This window comes from Eschscholzia californica, unplaced genomic scaffold (genome assembly GCF_041429995.1).
Source record: "Eschscholzia californica isolate CP2 unplaced genomic scaffold, dmEscCali1.0.p SCAF_1, whole genome shotgun sequence".
NCBI lineage: Eukaryota > Viridiplantae > Streptophyta > Magnoliopsida > Ranunculales > Papaveraceae > Eschscholzia > Eschscholzia californica.
This window is the reverse complement of record NW_028238198.1, coordinates 18,677,596-18,692,597: the sequence shown is the minus strand read 5'-3', so window position 1 is coordinate 18,692,597 and position 15,002 is coordinate 18,677,596. Positions and strand designations below refer to the sequence as shown.

The following is a 15,002-nucleotide window of genomic DNA, read 5'->3' as shown; positions in this document are numbered from 1 at the left end:
AACTATATAAATTATATGTCAGATTTGTTATATATATATTTCTCCCTGCATTCTCGCGATCTAAACAGTAGTTGGGAATGTGATTCCCATGAATCACATTACATCCCCACGCGATTCCCGTCTATCAAACATTGTCTCTTAACTTATTTTATAAAGGGTGCAAAACTACATTGTTAAGTAGATGTGAACAATTTCAACAAAATAAAAAAAAGAAAAAGTAGATGTGAACTGAACCAACTACAGTATGATGTTTTTGGCTCACATTTTGACTGAATTCCCACCGAGGAATATCCTATACTCTGAATTTTAAAATAAATCTTAAAGAAAAACATGTCTGGCCACAAACCCCGGCTGAAATCCAGACGGAATTTTGGTCCTCACTAACTAAATTGATACTTCAATAGTTCAAAAAATAAGGTTGAGACTGAGAGAAAAACTCAAAAAAGGGTTGAGTTTGTGTTTTGTTATCATGGGCTCATCAAGCCTAAAACCCAACTTTAAACGAATTAGAGAGAAATTTTAGGAGAAAATAGAAATTCTACTCTCTCCCGTTGGATGATGTGTCATTAAAATTGATTACAAGAAGTCAGAAGACAAAGGGTTGAGAAGAGAGAATCAATATTAACTCATTATAGATATCCAGAGAAATACAGGGAAACTGAATATTTCCTCACTATCAAATACTAAAAGGGGTTAAATCAATCTACAAGATTAGTACTAGTGTATTTCACTAACAGAGTGAACAACAAAAGAAATCAAAAAAAGCCTCTACGAAATCATAACAGCACGAACTACTGCATCACCCAAACAACAAAACATACCCTAAATTAGAACTATATAGAGAGATAGAGAGAGAGAGAAACAGAATAATAGTAAGAGAGACAAAATTTGAAACTTCTAAGAGATGGGTAGTAGTACCAAGAATCCAAAATCTTATCTTCTGCAAGTTCTGTTCCAGGTATACTCATCCCCCCTTGTGTTGATGGTGGTTCCATTATCTCTCTCTCCCTTTTACTTTCTCTCTCTAGAATTGCTGTTTGGGTTTTCCACAAAAGAAGAAGGTGGATTCCTTAACAAAAAAAAAAAAGACAAAAGAAGGTGGATGTGTGTGTGGGTCATTTAATAGGCCCTTACCCTTGCTAGAGAAAGAAAAAAAAAAGGAAACCTCCAATTTTTGGTGTAGACCACTCATACAGAAACATTCGTCCCTCATTCTATATGAGGTTTATAATGAACATAAAATAGATGATCCAAAAGTGACCATTGGATTAAGGGAGCGGGATTGGTTTTGTAGTCACTGTGGTGTTAATACGCTTGCACAAAAGGGCAAAACCTTTCTGGCTTCAGTTTGGGGGTTCCATCTATTATATTAAAACAGGTCGGTCGGTTATCCAGGGGATAAGTCTGGCCGTTCATTTTATTTTAGAGATTTGGTTGGAGCCTGATCCAACGCACGATAATTAATGAATAAAAACCGTTTAAACACATTTTTGAAATTACATAAATATTTTTGGGGTAATTAAGTAAAAGACACCCACCTTTAGAATAGAGAGAAAAAAAGGGGAGGTTGTGCCCTCAAATCTCTCCACTAATCCTCCGGCCGGGTGAGTTGGCGCTCCAGCCGGGCATAACTGCTGACATGGAACAGTGAGCTATGGGTTTTGAATAGAATTCCTGATTTAGTCCCTCCATTTTTCGTTGTTTTGAGATAAGGCCACTTACGAAAACTCAAAATCTAAGCCCACTTTCTTTCATCAGAAACCATTCGACCAAAAGCTAGGGCAAAACTTTTACCCGAGTTCTTCGTTCCAGCCATTCATGCTCGAATCTGGGAGGAATTTCAACTCCATTTGAAGAGGAAAGCTAGATAGGGTTCTTCCAACAGAAGCTAGGGTTCTTCGTTCCGAACATCAGCTCGGATTTGTAGAGAAATTTCAACCCGATCTTTTGGCCGCAAATCATCAACCAACGACTTCAGCTAGAGTTCTTCTGTTCCAAAAGCACTGCACTTTTCTCTATCATCATATAGAGTTCAGCTAGGGCACCAGCGAAAAGGATTTTTGGGAAGGTTTTATCTCTCTCTCGCTCTATATAATTGTTACCTCTTTTCTAGGTTCTGTCTCTCTCTTTTGTTAGAAAATTTTGTTGTCATACTTCATTTATTTACTTATGTTAGATTAGTGATTATGTTAGGTTAGATACTTAGATTACTGGTTTTCATGTTTGAATAGAAAACTGTTGATTTTTGTTTCAAACTTTACTTAAGCTCAAAGTTTTTCCTGTTTAGCCTTATTCACATTAAACCCTAGTTTTACATATTGAGTTAGCTTAAGTACAATTTGACAAGGTAAGGAGGATTTAATGGAGTACACTATAAGTTGGTAGTTAGTTTTTCTTTTCCATTATAACAGCTTGAAATTTTTCTAGCATATGTGCAATAAAGAATCTAACCATTTAAGATGATCGATATATCATACATGGTAATTAGAAAATATTTTGACTTGTTGAGTATTGTATTCAGAAGGAAGAGATTTCAGATTTTGTTTCGTCTATAAGGTGTTTGATTGAACTAAATGTTCGATAATCTCGTAGCAGTAAACAGTACAAGTTAAGGCTGAGAGCCTGAGAGTTCCTAGAATAGGTTTTATAATGTCCGAATTTGTAGAATATTGTATTAATCTTGGTCGACTTTTAGTTTTTCGTTTATATCATTCTTAGCTTACTTAAGATATATCCTCACTTCTTAATATGTGAATATGCTATCAGGATCAAGCTCCCATCAGTAGCAAAGAAGATTGTCCCAAGTGGGTGCAGAGTCATGGTTGATCAAGTTGCTGGTGGTGGTAGGACTGAGAAACTGCTGGCCTAAGATTCGTGGTGTTGCTAATGTTGGTAGAAACGAGTTATTAATGTTTAAACGAACGTGAGTTGAGACGAAAATGAGTTTAGATGAATCATGATTAAATTCCTATGAAATGCAGTTCGTCTATTACTTTTTTTGTGTATATAATCTTTGACATTGTTTGAGTATTTTTATATCCAATCTTGCTTTGGTTTAATCCCATGCATTTGCCATTTGGTTATTCTCTTTGTTCTTGTAATTGAAAATATTCATGCTCTAATTGAAACAGTCCTTGCGGTCTTTGTTCCAAAAGTATGGCAGAAATTGGAAGAGGAAAATGTAAAGTTTTTCAGGGCATTGTATGCAAGGTTAAAACGCACTAAACAGATAATCTTGCATCTAATCTTCATGTTACTCCACGAATGTCAGTAAAGAAATTCAAAGAAAGTGTCGTACCTATGAACACAAAATCAGGAAAATCGCAACAATTGGTTGTAAAAGAATTATCATAAGAAACCATCAAAATAAAAGTTGGATCACAGTAAGATATCTTACGACATTAAGTATTAACGACATTAAGTATTAACTACATTCATAATCAGGAATTCTATTCAGATCCCATCAGCTCACCGTTCCATGTCAGCAGCTATGCCCGGCTGGAGCGCCAACTCACCCGGCCGGGATTCAGGCCGGGCATAGCATCATTTTTGTTACCAAATCGATTCACGTTAGATTCATTTTCAAGGTGAGATTTTGTCAGAATTTTTCCTCCAAGTTCTTCATTTCACTTTAATTGGAGTTTTGATTTACACTAATTATCTCTTTTCGTGTTTCTGTTTTCAGGTTAAGAGGAATCAAAGTGAGGACAGGTATGAATCTGATTTCTTTAGCAAATATGAGATAGTTTTATTTAATTATGTATATCATTCAAGTTATGATATGTTTTTCTTTACATTCAATTTGAATGTTTATTACTCCATTAGGGTTCTGATCTACTGTATATATGGTAGAGACAACTGATTTTCGATATTTCATTTAACAAATCTTAGTTAAAGATTTTCCTTTTTTTCTTCTACTCCCGTACCTATTCAAAATCATCATATGCAAAGCAAGAGGGAGAAGAGAAAGAGGATGTGGTCGTTGTTTAGCAGAAAAGGACTATCTGGGTTTTCAACTTCTAATATAGCTGAAGAAGTCACTCAAGGATTCGATGGAAACTAGCTGAAGAAGTCTCTCAAGGACTATCTGGGTTTTCAACTTCTTTTTACTTTTTTCTGTTTACAGTTAGTATTTCGATTCATTTAAAAAAAATTGGGGCAATTTATACTTGAATGCTTGAAATTATACTAGTTTGATGAGTTTTTACTGAATCTAGGTATGTGTAAGACTAAACTTGGGTTGAGTTAGGTTCAATTTCTTACTGTGTGTGATAGAAACAGGAATTCAGTGGTCTATGGGGGTGGAGGGTTTTGCTTGTTTTTGGCTTTATAGTTATTAGTTCTTAGTCATAGTGTAATGGTGATTTAACTTGCATTTTTTGAATTAAATATAATAATCTATTTTGGTCTTCTTACTGTTGCTTTCACTATTTTCGAGATTGAAGATGTGGGTGTTTGTGCGATATTGATAATGAACTATCACTATTCTTTCGTAATTCCAACTTTCGCTGTTGTAGATTGAGTTTTCCCACGTTCTTGAGTTTATTAATTATCGTTTTAGCTACCCACTTCCTCTTTTCTTTTGTTCTGATAGTTATGCAGGAATGCTGGCAGTAACTTTCAAGCTTTCACAAGACAATACAGAGATGCAGTTTGCAACAAATCATATAGGTGTGTTTCATAAATATTGTATCTAAGGTTCATTTTTTTTCTCTCGGTTCAAACTCATAGACCTAATGATTTTATTTTCGCACAAAAGATTTGCAGGTAATTTTCTTTTGACAGGTCTTTTGTGAGAGACCATGAAAAACACTGCAAAACAAACTAACATAGAAGAAAGAAGATTCAGTTTGAACCTATGTGAGTGATCTCTACATTTCAGTGCTCATTTTCTTTTATAAATTATTACCTGCATGTTTTCGGGGTTATTACTTCTGCTATGAAAATGCACTTGTGATGACGGATGAGGTCAAATCCTTGTTGAGTCGGTCCTTTAAATCCACGACGGAAGTCTGAACTAAGGCTAGTAACTTACTTTGTGAAGGTCTCAATTTCAAGAAAAGAAAAAAGTTAGGCTAAATCCTCTTCTACCAACCGTCCTTGCCCTAACATTCCAAGACTTCATTAAGGTTGAGGAATGTGAGAGTACTATGAAGATAGTGTAATTCAGGTGTAACTAAATAGATACATAGTTAACAAGGGAGTGCTCATAGAATTCCATGATAGAAACCAAAAGTTGTTAGAGAGTTAGTTTTCTGTTTTATTTTTGTTGAAAGTTAAGAGAGTTAGTTAGAGTTAGTTTTACTTCTTCCTCTCTCTACAATAACTATAAATACTGTAGTACTAGTTGATTACTACTACTAAATAAGATTTTGAGCTTTTATCAAGAAACCATTTAGCCAGGAAGATCGAATTCCAAGAATCAGGTTCTTCATCTAAACTTACTTTCTTCACTACCCATTTTTCTTTTCACTTTTGATTTCTTTTCAGTAAGAAATGGAGTTTATCTTTATCATCTACCCCTCGACATCTTCCTCCCCAATTTCCATGGGTAATGATGATGCTTCATTCATCAGAAATATCACCTATGCTAATCCCCTTACTAGGGTTCAGATCACCTATGCTAATCCCCTTACTAGGGTTCAGATTACATTAAGTAATCCCCTTACTAGGGTTCAGATCACGTTATTAGCTAATCCCCTTACTAGGGTTCAGATCACGTTATTAGCTAATCCCTTTACTAGGGTTCAGATCACGTTATTAGCTAATCCCCTTACTAGGGTTCAGATCACGTTAGCTAATCCCCTTATTTTACTACAAGAAAGATCAAACATCATGGAAGAAGTAGTAGATTGGTCTGAACCCTAGTAAGGGGATTAGCTAATAACGTGATCTGAACCCTAGTAAGGGGATTACTTAATGTAATCTGAACCCTAGTAAGGGGATTAGCATAGGTGATCTGAGGTGTTTCAAAGCTCCAGAGGCATTAGGCAAGGGGATCCTCTTTCCCCCTTGCTGTTCCTACTTGTAGCAGAAGTGCTAAGCCAGTGTCTCCAAGAGGGTGGGAGGAGGGGATGGATTAAAGGGTTTAGTGCAGCAGCTGGTGGTGATGTGATCAATCACCTCCAGTTTGCAGACGATACTCTGTTCTTCATTGAGGAGGATGCAAACCAACTGAGGACACTGAGGGACATACTAATTTGGTATGAATTAGCATCAGGGCTCAAGGTGAATATGCAGAAGTCTTTCATCTATAGTGCCTCTAAGGTAGGAGAAGATAATATGCATCAGGAAATGATCAAACAGTTTGGATGCCAAGTGGGCTCTCTTCCAACCACTTACCTAGGCTTACCTTTGGGAGAGAAGTACAAGTCTAAGAAACTATGGGACCCTGTCTTGGAAAGGGTTAATAAGAGGCTCGCGGCTTGGAAGGGGCACCTGCTATCAAAAGGGGGTAAAATTACTTTGCTAAAGTCAGTTCTTCAGGCCCTTCCCACCTATTACCTATCCCTTTTCTCTATACCCAAAGGTGTGTTGAAGGCTATTGATAGGAAAATGTGCTCTTTCTTATGGAACACAACTATGGGTGGTAAAAGTTTGCATTGGATGAATTGGAATCAGGTTAGAACGAGTAAAAGGAAAGGAGGTATGGGGGTAAAGAACCTGGAGTACATGAACCAAGCCCTTCTCACTAAGTGGCTATGGAGGATGGACCAGGAAAGGAATCAACTGTGGCAGAAGGTTATTTCTAGCAAGTATGGAAATAGCAGCAACCTTTGGGTCACAAAGTGCAAACAAACAACTTTCGGTTGTGGAGTCTGGAAGGGAATCATAACCAATTTGAAAGACTATCACAACATTACTAAATGGGTCCTAGGAGATGGCCTCAAAATAATTTTTTGGACGGATAGGTGGATTGGCTCGAGCAGCTTAAAAGATAGCTTCCCGGACATCTTCAGGTTGGCTTCAAGACCGAAAGCTACTGTGGCAGAGATGTTTGACTTATCTAGCAATACTTGGGACATAGTAATAAGGAGAAACCTTAATGACTGGGAGATGCAGCAATACTTCCAGTTGATGCAACTTCTTCAAGAAATGAAGCCTTCGGATAATCCGGATACTCGTGTTTGGTCAGTTGCGGGGGATGAACCATTATCCGTCGCAAACTGCTATAAAAGGTTGGACAAAGATGTCCTTGTCCTTGATCCTTGTATATCCAAATCAGCTTGGATTAAGACCTTGCCCCCGAGGGTAGGCTTCTTAGTGTGGGCAGTTCTGATCCGGAAAATCCCCACAGTGGATGCACTTAAAAGAAGGGGATTCCAAATTCCAAATAGGTGCATCCTATGTAAGGAAGAGGAAGAATCGGCTGATTACCTATTCCTCCACTGCAGGGTGGCAGCTGGTATTTGGAGGTACTTTGTTAAGGGCCTGGGAATACAGTGGTGCCCCCCTAACTCCATCAGCAACATGATAACTCAATGGGATGGCTTGTTAAAGAGAAAACATAGAAGGGAGGTCTGGAAACTAGTCCCGGCCGCGATCATATGGAGCTTATGGTATGATAGGAATAACAAAATCTTCAAGGACAAGAATCTTAATTCGGATGTGGATATTGAGGATATTAAGGGCGTTATCTACTCTTGGATTAGGAGAATTGATAAATTCAAAAATGTATCCTACCTAGATGTAGTAGTTAATTGGGAGGCGTGGATGTCGTGAAACATCACCTACACAGTCCCTCCCCACTTTGTAAATAGTGTTTTTTCCTTAATATATTCAATCTAATTTTCAAAAAAAAAGTAGATTGGTCTGAACTTCCACCTGAACTAATAGGTGTGGTAGCTAAAAAGATTACCATCTATGCTGATTACATTAGATTTCGTGCTGTTTGCAACAAATGGAAGTTATCTTTATCACCTACCCCTTGTCATCTTCCTCCCCAATTTCCATGGGTACTGATGCTTCATTCATCAGAAAGATCACCTATGCGGATTACATTTGATTTCTTCAATCTTTTAGAAAACAAAGTTCACCATTTGAATCTGCAGGACTGTTGGAGTTATATTTGTCATGGGTCTTCATTAGGTTGGCTTATTTTAGAAGCAGGAAGATCAAACACCATCATTTTAGTGAATCCCCTTACTAGGAACCTGATCCAACTTCCACCTTTTTCATTTTATAAATCAATGAAGAAAGTTGTTTTATCATCAAATCCCATGTCACAGGACGTTGCAGCTGCAATCATTAGTTCAAGAGGGGAATTGGGTTTTTATAAGAAAGGAAATGAATCATGGACATTTATCATAGAAGAAACTCAATTTTATTCAGTAGATGTTATATATTATAATAACTCATTCTATGCTGTAAACCCAGAAGGATCTCTAGCAATTTATGATGTTATCAGTGGTGTTCCTTCATTAGTTTCTACAATCGAACCACCACTAACAGAATCAGTATACACCACTAATAGTGATTACTTCGATCTTTATCTGGTGAATTCATTCGAGGAACTATTGCTGGTTTTTAAGCTTCACCGTTGGTTAGATTATCCTGACCTTCAACATCGAAACAGTAAACCAACTTTCGATGTTAACAGACTCAATTTGAGCGAGAAAACATGGGAGCCAGTTTCAAGCTTGGACGATCGAATGTTGTTTGTGGGTCGTGGTTATTCATCGCCGTCTCTATTAGCTACTGATTTTTCTGGTTGTGAACGTAACTGCATCTATTTTATAGATGGTTCAGCCAGAACTAGTGAGAATGGAAACCGATATCACTATATGGGTGTATACGATTTAGCAAACGATAATACCAAATGGATACCAATTTTTAGCACCATGTCTTGTTCAGATCCTGTTCCTATCTGGTTTACCCCTAATCCATGTAAGTTGGAATCGTCGAAGAGTATTTGAAGTTGGGTTGTTCTCTTTAGTTATGCTATTAGCTATCGATGAAATGCGTGATCCATTGGTTAAGAAAATTGTTGTCTTGTTATCCCTATTTCTTTTTGTGGTAATGTTCTACTTGTTAACTGTTTTTTTTTTCTTGTTATGATGGGGTCAGTGTCAGTCTTGGTTTAATGATGATAGAATGTAAATTTACCCTTGAACTGGTTAAACTTTTAAACCCTGTTCTGAAATGTTCTAGGTTAAGAATCAAATAAAATGAATTTGAAGTATTTTCTCTTCATCTTGATAGACATGAATGAGTAGGCATCATTTTCATGTCAAGATTTTTAACTTCTTATTTTTCATGGGCCATCTTCTACTACTTGGTAGATAAGTTTGAAAGGGTGGATTTATTCAAATCATCCCCTTGTAACTTGGTTCCATGGTCTTTAAGGATATCTCATGTTTTTTGATATGACAGTTTAGGAGCTTATACTATTTTGGTGTATCGATCTCATATTATATAACATAAATAATAGATTAACCGAAAAAACAGGTCGACACCTGTGGTGAAGGACCAGGATGTGGCATCCATCGTAGAGAAAAATATGGACGACCTCGTCCTAGTCATTTGCCTCGGCCTTTCAACCTACATTTTGTTTTATTTTGAGTGTTCTTTTTATGAGGTACTATTTTGAATGTGTTAATTTTGATATAATGCATGTGCTGTGAAATCACTCAAATTGCGAAGAAACCCTAAGCAAATGGAACAGACAGAGACGCACACGACCAGTCACTGAACAGTTGGTGGGCACTTTCTACTTCATACAAATATAACATACAAATGAAATAAGAGATGATATCTCAAAAATCCTCAAAACTCACATATTCTGGTTGATAAAGTAATATTTAGTATATTCTGTTTTTGCCTCCGATTTGTGACCAACTCACCACTTTGACCCCTATAAGTGTCTGGCAGTTCGATTTGGCACCAACATTTTTTTATAAGCTTTCCTATTCTACCCTTATGGCAATTTTGTAATTTAAATGTTGTTCTTTCTCTTTGTCACCTCACCAAGCAATTTCCACGTCACATTTGTCCACATAAGATATCGCCGGAAAATATCGCTGGAAAAGTCGACGGGCGACATCTTTTTCCGGCGACCTCCATTTTATTTTCTTATCTTCTTCTTCTCCAATCATCTCCTCCACCTCCATTCTTTCGCTTTCTCTTCCATGTCTCTCTCTTTCTCGCTCTTTTTTTCTCTCTCCCTCCTTTTCTCTCTCTCCCCCTCTACGTTCTCTCTCAAAATTTTCGATTTCTGGCGAAGGGAAACCGTCTGGATCTGCGAAAAACCCCAGATCCAAACTCCTCTTCGTCTGGAAATTTTCCAAGACCAGTTATTCTTTAATATGATTTATAGTAGAGATCCCACCTGACTTTATTGTTTGATTTGGTCAGGAATATGATTAGCAAGCATTCATTTTGTTTATATATTATTTCACTTATGATTTTATCATTACATGCCAAACATGTCCTTCGTAATTTTGACAAAAAACCAAAACTCAAGAGGGTAAACTCGGTTACCAATTATTGAAGTGGTGGTAAACTCAATTACTGATTAATTTTGAGGGAGTAACCTCAAAAAACCCTATTCTTATTTACCAGTTAATTATCAGTAAATTTTGAATACAATAAGTCTACACAAACCGCCCAAAGGAACCACATCTGAAACCGATTGAGAGAGAAACTCAGGCGGTTCCATATGCGGTTCCTTTGGGCGGTTTGTTTAGAGTTTTTGTTTTAAATATGAGATATTTTTGTTATACATGTTACTAGTCTTTGCTACATACAATTGGTTGATAGGTACTTATTTTCCAAGTCAAACAAGAATTACATACCACGCGGATCTTACCCCAGCGATATTAGGTGTACTCTTAAATCTACAAGTCATAGGTTCAGTGGAGGTAGAAATCAATGACTTTTTAAGTGTACAAATACTTTCAACAACAACAAAAAAAAGTGTACAAATAAATACTTTGGCACTGCACTTTCGTTTTGTTTTCTTCTTGTAATTGGTTGGACTTTTCTAAATTTAATGGTGGTTTCTTTAGGAAAGTAAAGTCCAATAGATTAATTTCAACAACAAAAAAGTCCAATAGATTTATCACCATCTTCATAGTTTTGGTACAAATGAAGTGGAGTCTGACAAGAAAAGATCAAAAATATATGTGAGTGAGACTAATTATAAGAAATTAGAATATAAGAAAGGAAAATGCTAAATCAAGATGTGAAGTTTTAGTATTATCTGTCTAATAGTATAACTATGTAAAACTTAATCACCCCTCTCCCCTTTTCCTCTTTCTTCTTGATGTGATTTTGCTAGTGGGTTCTTTATGCATAGTTACCTGATTTGGAGGAGTTACTTATTAACATTATGGTTAAATAGCTATTCGTATGTTAACAAAACATCTTGGCCCTTTAGCTCAGTTGGTTAGAGCGTCGTGCTAGTAACGCGAAGGTATCAGGTTCTGTACTTGTTTGAGCCATTCTTTTTTTTTACTTTTAAACATAAATAATTTTTTTTTCTTTTGAACATAAACTAAACTTTCCCTTCAACAAAAACAGAGTAATTTTTCTTAAATACACTAAGTGCACTGCAACATATTCGAGTTGACCATGTCAGAGATCTAAGACACAAACAGATCAAGGTTAGGGTCGCACAGATAGTTTCGGATTTGGATGCCCTTGGACTCACATATACTACTAACTTAGGCTTTTTTAATCGGGTCTCACACTTTCCATCCGTTAAACAAAGGTTTTTTTTTTATAGAAAATAGGCTCTGCCTAACTTCAGTAAATCTCAAATCAAAGAAATGTTCAATCTGTCCATCTCCACGTGACTTACAATACTCTTAGGAATCGTAACCAATTCACTTGGCGTGTCAAAATTGTTCCTAGTATAAGAATTAGCTTGCAAATGTGCAACTTTATCCACATTTCTCGGATAATAAGCAAAATTACACTTATCGAGAAGAGTCATATTTTTTTAGGCCAGCGCTTTGGGGAAAGCAAAATAGTTTCCGGGGTGTGAAGACTTGGTCAAAAATTGGTCTATTTTGTTTGACAATTTTATTTAGGGGGAAAGCAAAATAGCTTCTCCACCTCAGCTCTCTCTCCACCTCAGCTCTCTCTCTCTCCACCTCACTTCTCTCTCTCCACCTCACTTCTCTCTCTCCACCTCATCTTCTCTCTCCCCACCACTCTCTCTTCTCCGACAGGTCGCCGGCCGGAAAATTTTCCGGCCGGCGACCATTAAAAAAAAATTCACTCTCTCTCCCTCCTCTCTCTCTCTCAAAAAACTTTTTTTTTTGCTTGTTCTCTCTTTCTCTAGAACAAATCTAGAGAGAGAGGATCTGTTGAAGGTCCCGAACAGGACCTTCAACAGATCCTCTCTCTAGATTTGTTCTAGAGAGAGAGAGAGAGAGAAGAAGAAAAAAGAAAAAAAAGTTTTTTAGAGAGAGAGAGAGGAGGGAGAGAGAGTGAAAATACTTTTTTTTTTAATGGTCGCCGGCCGGAAAATTTTCCGCCCGGCGACCTTGTCGGAGAAGAGAGAGAGGTGAGGTGGAGAGAGAGTGAGGTGAGGTGGAGTGTTTTTTTTAAATTCCCCTTAAAATTTATTTTCCCGAAAAATTTCTAAAATTCTACATATTCCCTTTAAAATTTCACACCCCGGAAACTATTTAGCTTTCCCCAAAGCGCTTTTTTAATATCAAGCACATCTATATCGTCTTCTAGGTTTGAGTAAGTCTTTACCACATTCAAGGCGCTCCTTCAATAATAAAATCATATTGAGGTGAGCCTGCAGCTAATGGTGGTGTCAGTGATTGGAAGAATAGAGAAACATATGAAAGTTGTTAGACAAACAGTTTGTTGGCGACCTTTACCGCCATAGAGAATAACTTAAACAAAGTAGAATCAAAAGAAGTTTGTTGGCGACCTTTACTCCCAGTCAGGTCAAGGCTTAAAAGCCCTCGAGTCAAATTCGAAAAGACCTAAGTCAACCCTGGTCAAATTCCCATGACTGGTCTCGGGTCAACCCTAGACTTTGTCTCGAATCAGCCTAGTCATAGGTCAGGCCTAGAGACAACATGTTCCTGTCGTGCTCTGTCCCTCGGCCAGACGCGTCATAGCCTAGCTAGACGCATCCTTACCAGGTCAATTGCGTCCTGATGAGTTATGAAAATGCCTCATCTGATCTCTTAATTTAGGTTAGTTAATCCAATTCGAGCAGTTACTCTGATGAATTGTGCGTTTCTTTTGTCCAGGTGTCTTTTACAGAGTTGAATGCGGAAAACGAATAAAATCGGGAGAAAGACACACTTGAGGGTATTTTGGTCATTCTGAAAATTTGTATGTTCTGGAAATTTTAGTACCCGGTTGAAAAATAGAGTCCAAGAGGAATCCATAGGCGAAGACAGAAGTTGAATCGGAGTTCGGAGGAAAAAACTAGAGCAGGTCAAAGTTTGTGTCAAAATCGGTTGAATAAAAGTCAACATAGATTGGTCAGTGACACTTGGCGCACAAGATGGAAGTAGATCTATGGCATGGATGAGTGTGTGGTACACTATTGGGAAACATTGGATGGCACTCGGGATTTCTTTTGACTCTTGATTTGGTGCTTCACACGTTAGAGTTTCAATGCTCCCGAGCGGATCCGACGGACACAATCGCGGGCGCACGGAATAACAAGAATTAGATGGTCTCCTCAACTTTTCTTGATAAACCCAGCTACAACAAAGTTTCCCACTATCAAAGGATCAACACTTACCAACTTTATTGCCTATTATGAAGCAATTCAAACGTGATTTGGAGGGAATGGCCAATTTAGCCAAATTCTTAGAAATCTTTCCTGATTCTTTAGAAATTAAAGAGAAAGATATTAGCATCAAAATGGAAGGAAGAGCTGGAATTTACAGAAATTGATAGAGATTTGGGAAGATATTTTCTAAGATAAATAAAGGAAAGGAATGGTGAAGAGATTTCTCTTATCTTCATTGATATAAGTCTCTTTCTTGGTTGATTGAAGTTGAGATATGGCTGAATATTTTAACAGGAACATTAGAGAAAGATTTGGACTGGAGGAAGGAAGTTACAAGATTTTGTTCTCTTACTCTTATCCTCTTCTAAAAACAGAACTGATATTTCTCTTAATAGTATAGAGACAGAGATTGATAGTGAGGATATTTGATTAGGAATTGGTTTTCTCTTATCTTCTGCTTCTCTCTTATAATTGACAGTAGAGATAGAGAGAAAGAACTCTGGCTGGAAATTGAAATTTGTTTGAGGAGATATTTGGGCAGTGGATTGAGAAGATTATTTGGGTGATTTTGTTAGAAGAAAGAGAATTGGAAATCTAAAAAATCTCTGACTGTTAGACAAAGAAGATTGAAGATATTTTTAAAAGAGATGGACATAGAGCAAAATATTTCTGAGTTTATTGCTCTTCTTCTCCTATATATTCAGAAAACACAGTAGAGGATTATCTCATCTTGGGACAGCAACTAATAGAGAGCTCCATTTGAATTGAAGAAAGGTTTATGTTCTTCTTCTCACTCTCGGAGCTTAGATGTTAGATTTTTAGAGAGAGATAGAGAAAAACAGAGAGCATAATTCCTCATCTCCTTCTTCTGTTTCATTTTAGTGAGAGAAGTTTGCAGAGAGAGAGAGAGAGAGATTTGTAGAGAGAGGTCATAGAAACTGAGCATATTGTTTAGAGAAGATAGAGAGGGTTTGTGAGAGACTTTTCTTTTCTTCCATTAACAAAGAGAACTGTGTAGAGAGAAAGAGAGGATTATAAGAGATTGTTCATCATATTTCATCTTCATTTCATCATTTGTTCTTCATCTCCTTCTTTTCTTTGTGAGAGAGAAAAGAAAGTGAACAAAGAGAGAAAGGGAGGATATTTGTAAAGACAGAGAAGGATAAAGAATTCATTTGTATTATTGAGTTTTCTTTGTGAGAGAGAAACTCATCATTAACAATCCATCTCATTCGTCATCGAGGAACAATAACTACTTATTCAGTGATCTTTTCTACTCTTACATTTG

General features: G+C 37.0%; 2 long non-coding RNA genes across 2 annotated transcripts; one reads left to right on the top strand and one right to left on the bottom strand.

Annotated features, from left to right (window-relative positions):
- Positions 1–601: 601 nt before the first annotated feature.
- Positions 602–1,090, bottom strand: LOC147564846 (uncharacterized). Its single transcript, XR_015228272.1, has 2 exons — positions 919–1,090; positions 602–794 (listed from the first exon to the last, which is right to left on the bottom strand). It is a non-coding gene; the product is annotated as an uncharacterized LOC147564846 (long non-coding RNA).
- A 1,728-nt stretch (positions 1,091–2,818) lies between these two features.
- Positions 2,819–9,181, top strand: LOC147564845 (uncharacterized). Its single transcript, XR_015225138.1, has 6 exons — positions 2,819–2,843; positions 3,445–3,587; positions 3,686–3,711; positions 4,595–4,671; positions 4,768–5,954; positions 7,761–9,181. It is a non-coding gene; the product is annotated as an uncharacterized LOC147564845 (long non-coding RNA).
- The last annotated feature ends 5,821 nt before the right edge of the window (positions 9,182–15,002 follow it).